This window comes from Argopecten irradians, chromosome 11 (genome assembly GCF_041381155.1).
Source record: "Argopecten irradians isolate NY chromosome 11, Ai_NY, whole genome shotgun sequence".
NCBI classification, from domain to species: domain Eukaryota; kingdom Metazoa; phylum Mollusca; class Bivalvia; order Pectinida; family Pectinidae; genus Argopecten; species Argopecten irradians.
In genome coordinates, this window is record NC_091144.1 from 30,527,253 (window position 1) to 30,539,345 (window position 12,093).

Consider the following 12,093-nt stretch of genomic DNA (forward strand, 5'->3'; position numbering starts at 1 on the left):
CGATACTTATTCAAGTGTTCATTTTTATGAAACAGCTTATATCCAATTCTCCATATAGGGATTGGATTTCGTTTTTATGTTAACCATGCTTGTATGGAGCAATTCCTCTAAGAATATATTCTATGGGGCGCATTAGCGCCCAATATTGAATATATTCTTAGAGGAATTGCTCCATACAAGCACGGTTAACATAAAAACGATATCCAATCCCTATATTTACACTCACACGACTTTTTATTATTATTTCATGCAATAAAATTGTCATTTGAAAGTGACGTAATTATTCAATAAAAGTCGGTCAAAAGTGGGAGGAGCTTACTCAATTGAACAGCGAATGATGACGCTTCACGTAAGGTAGAATTATTCATCCGCGACGACAAAAAAGTACAATATTTTAGTGTAAAATAAACATGACAAACAAAGTAAATTTCAGAGATAATTTTATTTAATCAGATCATAACTTTAAATAGGTATTCAATTTTGCTATAAGTTCATATATAGCGTAATAACATAAAAGTATTTGTTCACGGCCACATGTGTGAACTCGGTGACCGTTATTGTGCAGCGAGGCGAGGCTGACGCACGCTTACACACTGGAGGTTTCCGAAGTTGTCAAAACACCAGTGTTCAAGTAGCTAAATTTGTTTGAGATTGTCGTCTGACTTGACGATATTACATCCTTCGGAGCCATGTGATTATATAATCTACGCTTAGATCCATCGCCATCTATGGAACAACTTCACTTGTATGTATTTGTGGTGACGCGTAACTGTCAACACGTGGATTACTAGCGGTGCATGTTTTATAATACACATGATTAAATTCTCAAAGAACAAAGACAAGAGGATATGTTTATAACTGACCTCTATCAGAGGGTCTCACGCCCGTCCACCCCAAAGACTCGATCGTAGGACGAACATAGGCACAGAGGTAATGTTTACATTTGACACCCATCATTTTTAACAAACGTCGGCCCGGTCGGGATATTTTTCCATTTCTTTATACAATTGTTAATTTAACAATTGTTTGAATCATATATAAATATAAAACATGTATATATTGTTTAGATTTTTCCAAAATTCTATGAAAAACAACAATATACACGTAATGTTGCGTCAAAATGTAAACAAAGCCATGTGTTTATTTTTTTTTTAAAAGTAGTCCTTTTACGTTGCACAGAACATTTTCATACTCAAGTTCAAAGTGCAATGTTACCATGCAGTTATGGTAAACAAAATCCGCTAGTATTAGAGTATAGTGACCAAGCCTAGCAAGTGTAAATATAATTTTCTGGCTGTGGTGTCATTTCAGTTGTTCGACTGCCCTACATCTATTTAAACAGCATTCCTACTAGACATTTCTAACGTCGATCATTTGAAGTGCGAATTGAACATTAAGAGATAAACATAGTTTTTCACGTAGCACTAAGTTGCCATAAGAGCTCAAGTTCCGGTGACCTCTCGGATTGGCCAATCATAAAGGTAAAATGAAATATCGTCCAGAGCAAACATAATCTTTTTATATATTTATACACAATGTAGTCATTTCTCCCTAACAACATATGTATGATGTGACGAAATGGCTTGTTCATATGATAGTATATCCAGCTAAAGAATATGCATCTCAACCGAGGTAAGTGTACACGGTTATGTATATACTCCGGCAGATCTTTGCGTTTTATCATAGTTTCTATGACGCTGCAAAACTACAAGTTTGAAATGTAGATACTTTAAATGCGCCACAATTAGCGAATATGTAACTATAGTGTAAGAGAAATGTACAAAGATATTTTAATAATACATTGTTATGCATTGTGAGATGACCCCTCAAACCGTCGAAGTCGTGCTCCGAGTCTGGGTCTCTGTTAGAAATGTCTAGTGAAAAGAACAAGGACGTATATGAAATCCAGGAATGAATCCCTCAAGGATCCGTGCTGGGCCCACGGCTGTCCATAACATTCGGAACGATCTACCGGAAATAGTTATCTTAGATGTATATTTGTCTGCTGATAATGCTAAAATATTCAAAATTTCGTACGAAAGTAGTCTTGTCAAACCAAAAAAAAAAGATTTCTTTCGTGCGTCCTTTTTTGCTTGTTCGTTACTTCGTCACTTTGATCGTTTTTTCGTTCCTTCAGTAAATCGGATTTTATTATCCCCTGAGAAACGCGTTTTCTGTGTATATATCAGACAAGTGCCCTAGTTGTGCCTTTTGCTATTGCAAATCTTCCATTTTTGGTATTTTTTGTAGTCATGGAAACTAGTCAAATATATCAAATTACTGTTTATTTTTTGTCACCAGCTGGTTTTTGTCAGTTTTACAATACACACATTAATAACTCTTACTTTGAGCTTGATATCTGGGTTTTCATACCAACTTTGAAGCGCGAGGATTATGCCACGCTTTATTTGCGGCTCCCTGTTTGTGATTCAAATTTAACTAGGTTGTTATACCCAACCGTATACTAAACCGGAATTTTGTGCGTACCAAACACGTACACTCTAGTCATAACACGCTCACTAAACATAATCGATTATGGCACAAAGGATGTATTTACGATAAATTTGAAGTGGTAGATAGTTTTTGTTATATCCTAATTCTTCATTCATCATCTAAACTTAAAGAAATGCATCCTATATCTTGAGATATGTTTATATTTTCACGCATTTTTTTCAGTTTTGCACGGAAATACAATCCAGGTTACATGTTTGAATACAAATAAGGAGGCTTTATATTCCCATTTTCACATATAATTGTTGGATATATTAAAATGTTAAGCTTTCACTGATCTAATTTTTAATAGGTTTCAATAAACAAATGAAATACTATCGAGTTTTTAAAGCAATTTAGCACGTACCCCTCTCATTTGTTTGGGTACAATTTTTCCGGAAGTAGATACCAAACAACCGGGGCCGGATCCCGTTACCATACAGTGAATAGGAAACTATCTTTAAAACAGTTAAATCGGTTCTTTGGAATATGCTAATTAACCACTAGTCAATTTTATGAATACTGTGCTCAAGGACAATCTTCAGTATACCTGTCTGGATTTATATGCAACAAAATGGCTTCCCAGCAATATTTCAAAATAATTCAATAGGTTAGATTACATCGGTCATACGGAGAACAACAAAGCCATGAATGAAGCGATGTGTGGTGTTACGTTTTTATATCAATTTTAAAAATGAAATTAAGCCTGTTTTGTTCTCAATCAAAACACATAGCGTTAGACGGATGAAGAAACACAAGGGCGCACATCAAAGCGAATCCGTGTAGAATTAAGGATGTTCGACATTGTGCCAGGCATCAGCAGGGCGCTGATCAACAAGTCAAGTGCTTGTTTAAATTTGTATAAACACACCAGCACGGACACGCATCAGGTATACATTTCCTATATTTACGACCGTATGACTGGTCTATGACAGCTATAACAGAACATTCCCTTGTATACAAGTAGGTACAACTATGAAATGAAGACTGTTTATCACCAGGTTTACTATCGGGCCCTTATGTACAATTCTCATGCTAATGGTGGGATGATTGGGGTTTTATTTGCTGGTCTGATGCTCCAAGCTTCTTTATGATATTCTGAAGTGATGGACGATTACGATACCGTTACATCGATGAACGAATGTTGTACTGCTATATAGCTTGTACGTTATCGATCTAAGCCTCAATTCAACCTGAACCGATTGGTAGAAGGATCGTTAACAGTTTACATTGCAGTAACCTGAAGAGCCCCGACGAGATCACATTCGTTCGAGCACACACGGTTAACGTTGAGTGAATACGCTGTATAATGAATGTGATGCTATGTAAAGAGAGATGTGAAACTAATGAGAAAACGATGTAATCAGTACAAAGTTAACTATCCAAAACGTCTCTCTAACTGCTTTCGCTCGTAATAAAGTAAGAAATTGCTCAAGTAATGATGTGGCGACATCTTAATTCTTACTTTAAAACTAATCCATAGTGCTTTTTCTACAGTTTAATTTCAATATCTAGTTGTGGGAACAGAGTTGGATCAATTCTGCTGTGGATCAGTAACGATTCCTACCAAATGGATATTACAATTTTAAAACTCAACCAATGATATTTTGAAAAAAAATCTGCGTGTGATTTATTGATCATCAGCGAATTGTGAATGAAATTGTTCCAGGAAAAACACATTCTTCAAGAAGTAAGTATATCTTATAATATTTCGTAATTGTTTTTCATGAAAAAGTTGGAAAAAAAAGTTCGGTGCATCTTTATTGCAACACTGATAAAAAATAATATCACATGGACGTTTGCTGCTACTTCTTTTTATATTTACATGGATTACACTTACACAATATAAAAGTATTTCTAAATTGTTCTGCAGTATTTAGGTTGTACGAATGATGTTCATTTCTACATTGATCAATATTCAATATTAGAAAAAACATCATTTTGCCGATATTGATTCAATATCGCATACGTTTACTATATTAATTCAAATACGTTTCTCAATAAGCGAATTCTTAGAATGTGAATAGCGTTTCAACATGTTCCTAAAGTAACAACTACATTCACAATGGAACAAGACTGGTCTCTCTATCGTGGTTTTGTTATAAGTAGATTGTGTTCAATGCTATATCTGTCATAACCTGTAAATATCATCACTGGTGATATGTTGATGTAAAACATACCACATAATACACATCATCACAAATTTACTGCACATCAAAGGGGATACAGTATATAATATATTGTACACAATGTATAGCGGCATATATCATAAGACTCTTTCATACGTGGATATGAAGGATAGGGATATTCTAGAAACCCGAGGGTCACAAAATGCGGTAAAACCCGAGGCTTGTCGAGGGTTTTGCAACATTTTGTGATCCCGAGGGCAGAATATCCCTATCGTTAATATCCACTTATGAAAGAGTATTTTTCTTTCATACCTCGACATTTTATTGCAATTATACAACTATAATATCCCGCCATTTTGAAATAAATTCGTAGAAAAACCAGTCAAGGTTGTGAAAATAAAATGTTAACATTTTAGCGAGGAAATATAAATTTTGTTGACGCCGTGACGTCACGAGGCTTTAATGCATGGGTAGCCATGCAATACAGCCTCAGGCGGCATGAGTGTATCGCCCTAGAATATAAGTATTAAACCCGTAAGTATGAAAGAAAAATGTATACTATGCAGACGAGTAAAAAGTGCTGTACTCCCTTTTCATGGATTACCACAGAAAGGGTTTACGATACAGCTGTCCAACATTGTTACAGGATATGTATTTGTATGTCATTGTGTGAATTCTTTTAAATAATATAAATAAAAATACACTTAGCCCGAACGGGATTAGAAATAAAAGACAACATTTTCTTCGTGATAACCGTCATACTGTTTGAAAAGTAAGCCCATTAATGGTCGCCACACCCCGTGATACCAATATAAATTATTGGAGTTTTCCTATCTTTGCCAGCTGCTGTATCTGTGGTTTATTAACATATTTACCGTATATTGTATAATGTGTTTTTGTAGAACTATTAAGTACGAATTTAGCTTTCACAATGAGACACAGCATACATAAAACGTAGAGTACACTTATATTACAAGCAGACAATCCTGTATAAAGGGGTTGTATTAATACTAATAAGCATCTTTATAAGAACGGTTTCCTATCAAGAAATTCAAAATAAAAATTGTGACACTCGACTAAAACATTCACTTGCTGTATCGTATTCTACACGATTTCGTTTGAAATGAAGAGTAAAGGAAGACCTCCGGTGTATGTAGTATGTTGCTTAGAACTTTGAATCTTTCCTGTCGAGGCTTTTGGTGATAATGCACAAATTGGCCTTTTTATAGCGCTGTCTCACTGAAGCATGCAGTCAGATACACCGACCGAGCAATTTCCATCCGATCACATTATACTGACAACGGGCAAAGCGCTTACACAGAACAGAAACGACCATTTTTATTAGACTAAGGTGTGTCACGGTTATGAGATCGGACGCAGAGCCTTCTTCCCAGGAACTAATGTTCAATTCTCGACACGTTCGTACGTATTACGTTAATCGCATTATGATAGAGACAACAGTTCCAGCAATTACCTGGAGGTAGATAATGTTCTTCAGTCTCCAAATACTTATACAATTACCACACGCCTACAAGTCGCATGTAGAGGAGGTCATCCTGATCAAAGCTGATCGAATGGCGAAAACAATCTTATCATTCTTAAGTGCTTCCGAGCCTAATTCTCCGTTATCTAAGTACTGCCCTTGCTGTAAATAATCTTATACACAGTCTGCATCAGTCGCTGGTGTAGTGCAGCTTATCGACAACTTTTTCGGTTTCCGGGAAGGTTTAGACATTGCACGAATAATAAAAGTTCAAAGTCGAAGTGGTATAAGTAATATATTGATTCAATGTTCTAAATCTCTATCCTCAGTTATCTTATGGGTTTAAGTTTGATTTTATATTAACGACAAAATTATGGCTGTTACGTTGTTTGCATTTGGCGAACTAAACTTAAGTCACAAACATACTTCTTGTTTCTATTTGCACTAAAGATGCATACTAAATTCATTTTAGTTTTTAACTGAAGTCAGATTTTTTATTTTTCGAGAAATCAGGCAACAAAAATTCAACAAAAAAAATGTTTTCTTACTTAATTGTATCTGTCAAAACGCCGATATTAAAATTCTATGATAAAAGGTTTCTTTACAAGACGGGGATAGTTTTGACGCTATCACATAAATTTTATTGATATACCAACAGCGATTTTAGTTTCATTCAGTCGAGACGTCAATGAACATAAAATGAGTCGGTTGTTACGATTGAGATACCTCGAGGCAATATAAAAAGCTCTTAGACTAGCAGTATGATACAATTCGGTTATTGTCATTTTCCTTTTTTATTTCAATCACATAAGCCTGGTGGTATATCTTTTATTTACTCAAGTCAAGTTTTTTCCAATAAACAGCACTTTTTATTATGAACATTGAATCGAATTGTATATAGCCCTAAACATTTAGAACAGGAAGTTGTGATGAAATGAAAATTGTAACGAAAGCTATAAAATTGTTTTTGAAAACAGGAAATGTAGGGATGCCTTAAAACAGGGAGTGCAGAGAAAGCCTGTATTCGCAGTAAAAATGATCCTTGCATTACATTGAATGCACAACCGTTTTATTTGTTATTAATTCATTTAATTAATGGCCCATGCCCAGACGATTTCTTTAGGAACAAATTCGGCTACGGGTTTTAGATTGCGGTTGTCGCCAACATTAACAATTCTCAAGACAAAGTGCATTAGCCGAAATAATCAATGTTTTACACCACTCAAGATATATTATATATATTTAATACATGAACAAAATATTGAATTACAAATACATCGATGTATTTTAGAATATCTACAAGATGTATACAAGATAAAGATGAAAATACTATTTTTTCCTTATCCAGGAACACTCAAACTCATAATTATCAAGACAGCAGTGTTGGAACGAGAAGGGAGATGGAAATCTGGTTTTCATCAGCATTTCTCTAATTTCAAAGATACTCCACAGTAATAAAACATTGTTGAATTGATGATGTGTGAAAAATGTTGATTTAAGTTTCAAACAGCGTTCTGACACTTTTATTTAAGTTTTGTCGATAACAAATATTATTTATTCAGTAACACAATATCCTAAAACCCTTATCTACACATTCCAAATCTTTGGGCGGTCGTCCAAACTGTTTTAGCCGATTTTGTTTGAAACAGATCATTTAACTGTCCAAGAACATTTAAATGGGTTAAATTATTCATAATGCCTAGTCTACGAATTTAGAATAAAGGCCTTGTTCAAAGTTTAAAGAGGTAAATTCAGCACCTTGGCTCCTGGCAGTTTCGTGTTCTATCCATCAATGATTATAACGGTATACCAGTAGGTATAGACACGCATGTGAAGATGTATGATGGAAATCAAGCATCGGAGAACTCGCATCCGGGTCGAGTGTCTGTGTTTCCTTTACTTTAATGTTGAATCAATTATCAATACTCCTCGGTCTTTAATACACAGCCTGCATCAGAACATGTCATGACTGACATTTAACGTGAGGTCTTCCTAATGTTCTGCTTACATTTAGCATCAAACCTTAATATAATTTGCACTTGCCAATTTACTGCATAACGCACTCACAACCATAGCTAGCCATAGGATATGAATATACATTAAAGTGAAGCACGTTATGTTCTCTTCGCGATTAAAAATATCAACAAACATCCCGGATGTCCTATCAAATGCAATTTACTTGTAAATCTCATAAACTGCCAGCATTGCATATCGCATGTGCGTAAGTGGTATCTTTAGCTTAACAAGTTGAGCACATATAAATAGAACAAGAACCAAAGTTCATGACTTCAATTGCATAGAAAAAGTTGTGCAATTCAATGGAGAAATGCAAACTTTGAAATTAAAACTTCAAACTTCGAAATGAAAAAAAGCTTACAGTAAAGCAAGATATCATCAATCAAGGATACCGCAGTCTCCCAAAACACGTACCTCGCACTACATGCACGCTACACACCGCATACATGGGGGCCGTCCTTACATAACCCTCTCAAAGAAATCGGTATTTTAAGCAAAATATTGTTTTCTCATCGTATCAACTCGACATGTCATCGTTTCATCAACAGTGTGCATGAGTTTTCTCATGTGTTTTAGCCAAAACTATTTTATCCATGGCAAATCTGTTTTTAGAGTAACTACTTTCCTTTTTCTTATCCTGACTTTTTAGATGCAATTATATCGTGATATCAATGCCTAATTTGTAGTTTGGCCCTAAATGACCTTAGTTGTCGATGGTCCGTATAATTCAAACAAACAAACAAACATTACCCTGTTAATACGACGATCTTTAATCATACGACGATCTTTAATCAAACAAACAAACAAGTAATCAGGAAATGCACGACATCTATATTTTTTAGATAAACGAGGTCAAAATGTATCATAATCCTTAATTGTTATATATGAATGAACGTCATCTTGTAATTAAAACAAAGCTGATGTAGCACTAACAGAAAGGCGACACCACATGTTTGTTTGATTATTTTAACGTCCTATTGACAGCCAAGGTCATATAAGGACGGCCTTCCATGTATGCAGTGTGTAGCGTGTGTGAAGTGCGAGGTGCGTGTTTAGGGAGACTGCGGTATGTTCGCGTTGTGTCTTCTTGTATAGTGGAACTGTTTTTATAGTGCTATATCACTGAAGCATGCCATCAAAGACGCCAAGCAACACATCCCATACGGTCACATTATACTGACAACGGGTGAACCAGTCGTCCCACTCTCTGTTTATTGAGCGCTAAGCAGGAGCAGAAAGACACCACATGGATATACCGCATCTCCCAACCCATACAATAACACATGCAACACATTGCACACAAGATATGCCGTCTTTTTTACTACGATGTTAGACCTAAGCACCCAACTAATAAAATACATGTAAATTAGTCAAATACTGATTTAATGTTGTTGTCAACCGATTTGTATATTAGTTGCTCATAGGTACGTTGATTTCATAAAGATTTCGCTGGTTAGCAGATTTCAGCAGATAGTGTGAAAATAAACCATCGAAATTTAACCGCTTTACAATATTTATTGAGTTTAAATTACCGTGTATTTCGTATAATCATAAGAGTTTCGACTTTGAAGTTACATTGCGAAGGATTTTGTTGTAACATGAAAACACCCTACCCAGCCCTCTCATTCTATGAATTTGTAATAAATGGTAGAGCTTCCCAACCTTGAAGATAAGTATATATAAATTTCATGTCTATATATAATTCAAGTCCTTCCTTGCAATTGCTGTAATTGGGCTTCTTCTTTGATTCGAGGAAATTGTGTAATAAAAATAATTATTTTTAATGAAAAATAGTTAATAAATGCTACATGGTTGTAATTACTCGACGCAAATTACACAACAATTATCGTAATTACATCATATCTTGTGATACAAATATCTTTTGTGATATTAATTGCTTGATTCTTCGAATTTTGGTTTTGCTCGTTATTTCAAGCCATCTTGATTATTTTACAGATGAGGAACAATTTAATTACCCTATCTTTTAATATAACGCTAAGCGTAATCACCCAAACAACTAGCCATACAATTAAGATATCGGCCTCCCTCCAATTCTCCTTCAAAGTCAAACGCAAATTCATTTTTAAACCATGTTGTTGATCACGGAAACAAAAACAAATCAATTATAGCTGAACATTAAATAGCATTATAATTTATAGGTTTGGCATGTAACTAGGTAACCTTGTATATTTTTCATATCAGGGCTATATCAATTTCCATGAATGAAAAAAAACCAACAGAATAGCATTATATGTGTTCGTATCAAACAGATTGACGGTTGTCTTGTCAGTTATATAACTCTTTAAGATTGTCTTTCCCGTAAACAACATCTCCACTATCGGATGTTGTTCATGGTATTCTACGGTTCTTATTGGCAGATATCATTATGTTCTAAATGAAAGAAAGTATTATATACGGATAGGTGTGGAAATTATTCAATACATCCACAAAAGGTAAATCGGGTTATTGGGAAGAAGTAAGGGATTAATGGATTAGACGATGGTTTACATTCCTTCTCTTTCATCGTTATATATCGACTTCCTTTTATCAGATATCTGTTTTCTCCATCATTTACCGATTTTCTTTTAAAACTGTTCCTTGTTCATCTCTTATGCATAGAGCAAGAACTGAGACTTCCTTTTATCAGATATCCGTTTTCTCCATAATTTACCGATTTTCTTTTAAAACTGTTCCTTGTTCATCTCTTATGCATAGAGCAAGAACTGAGACTTCCTTTTATCAGATATCCGTTTTCTCCATAATTTACCGATTTTCTTTTAAAACTGTTCCTTGTTCATCTCTTATGCATAGAGCAAGAACTGAGACTTCCTTTTATCAGATATCTGTTTTCTCCATCATTTACCGATTTTCTTTTAAAACTGTTCCTTGTTCATCTCTTATGCATAGAGCAAGAACTGAGACTTCCTTTTATCAGATATCCGTTTTCTCCATCATTTACCGATTTTCTTTTAAAACTGTTCCTTGTCCATCTCTTATGCATAGAGCAAGAACTGATTCGAATCGAAAACTGTTGTTTTGGTTCTAACCATTACTCGACATACAAGGATATGTTTTGTTTTACTTTGTATGTTACGTCGTATTAACACCCAGGTTCATTTTATTAAACATACCTTCCAGGTATATGCGGTGGAAATACCATCAGCTTAGGGTCAATTTCATTGCTTTTAATTCACACTTACAGTACAGCCCCGAAAACACCATTTTCTGAATGTTTGTTTGTTTGTTTGATTCATTAACGTCCTATTAACAGCTATGGTCATGTAAGGACGGCCTTCCATGTATGCGATGCGTTGCGTGTATGTTGTGCGAGGTGCGTGTGTTGGGAAACTGCGGTATATTCATGTTGTGTCTTCTTGTATAGTGGAACTGTTGTCCTTTTTATAGTGCTATATCACTGAAGCATGCCGCCGAAGACACCAAACAACACCCCCCACCCGGTCATTTTTTCTGAATGTAAATCAGATGTAGTGTTAAGTTTATGCATGTCGTGTCTGTCACAAGATACAGCGTCTGAACAAAATAATTTGCAGAAGAAATGGCGAATAGGATTAATAAACTGGCCCCCGTTCAAAAGAGGATTTAAAACAAAGGATAGACAATATGTTGAACAAACGATGTTAAAAAATTATATCGACGAGTGTTTTATTTTAGATCTTTACTCCTAAGGTGCTTCCTTGGGCGACATGTTCTTGACATAAGAAACGAGAACGTGTTTAGAAATGCGAGAAACACTGGCACGAGTGTCAATTATGCATTAGGCCTAAAAGATTGACTGGCCAGATTGCATTTTAAGAAGTGAAATTTTTTAATTGAATCTGAATCAGCTTCAAACAATTAATGTTCAATATCAAAAGGTGTGGGGTTTTCATGATTAGGTGTCTTTGGGCGACAACTTTTTTTCAACCCGAGGGTCGAATGAGGACATGTATTCTCACCCGAGAACAAATATAGCGA

General features: G+C 35.1%; 1 protein-coding gene across 2 annotated transcripts in view; it reads left to right on the plus strand.

The window, feature by feature from the left end:
- The first annotated feature begins 1,553 nt into the window (after window positions 1-1,553).
- LOC138335276 (probable G-protein coupled receptor No9) overlaps window positions 1,554-12,093 on the plus strand; it is a 59,066-nt gene continuing 48,526 nt past the window's right edge. The window contains exon 1 of one of the 2 annotated variants that reach the window (XM_069284292.1): window positions 1,554-1,632. The gene's annotated coding sequence lies outside the window, so the exon portion shown is untranslated. Of the gene's footprint in view, window positions 1,633-3,620; window positions 4,181-12,093 lie in introns of those variants that run through there. The other variant, XM_069284290.1, reaches the window with a different exon arrangement.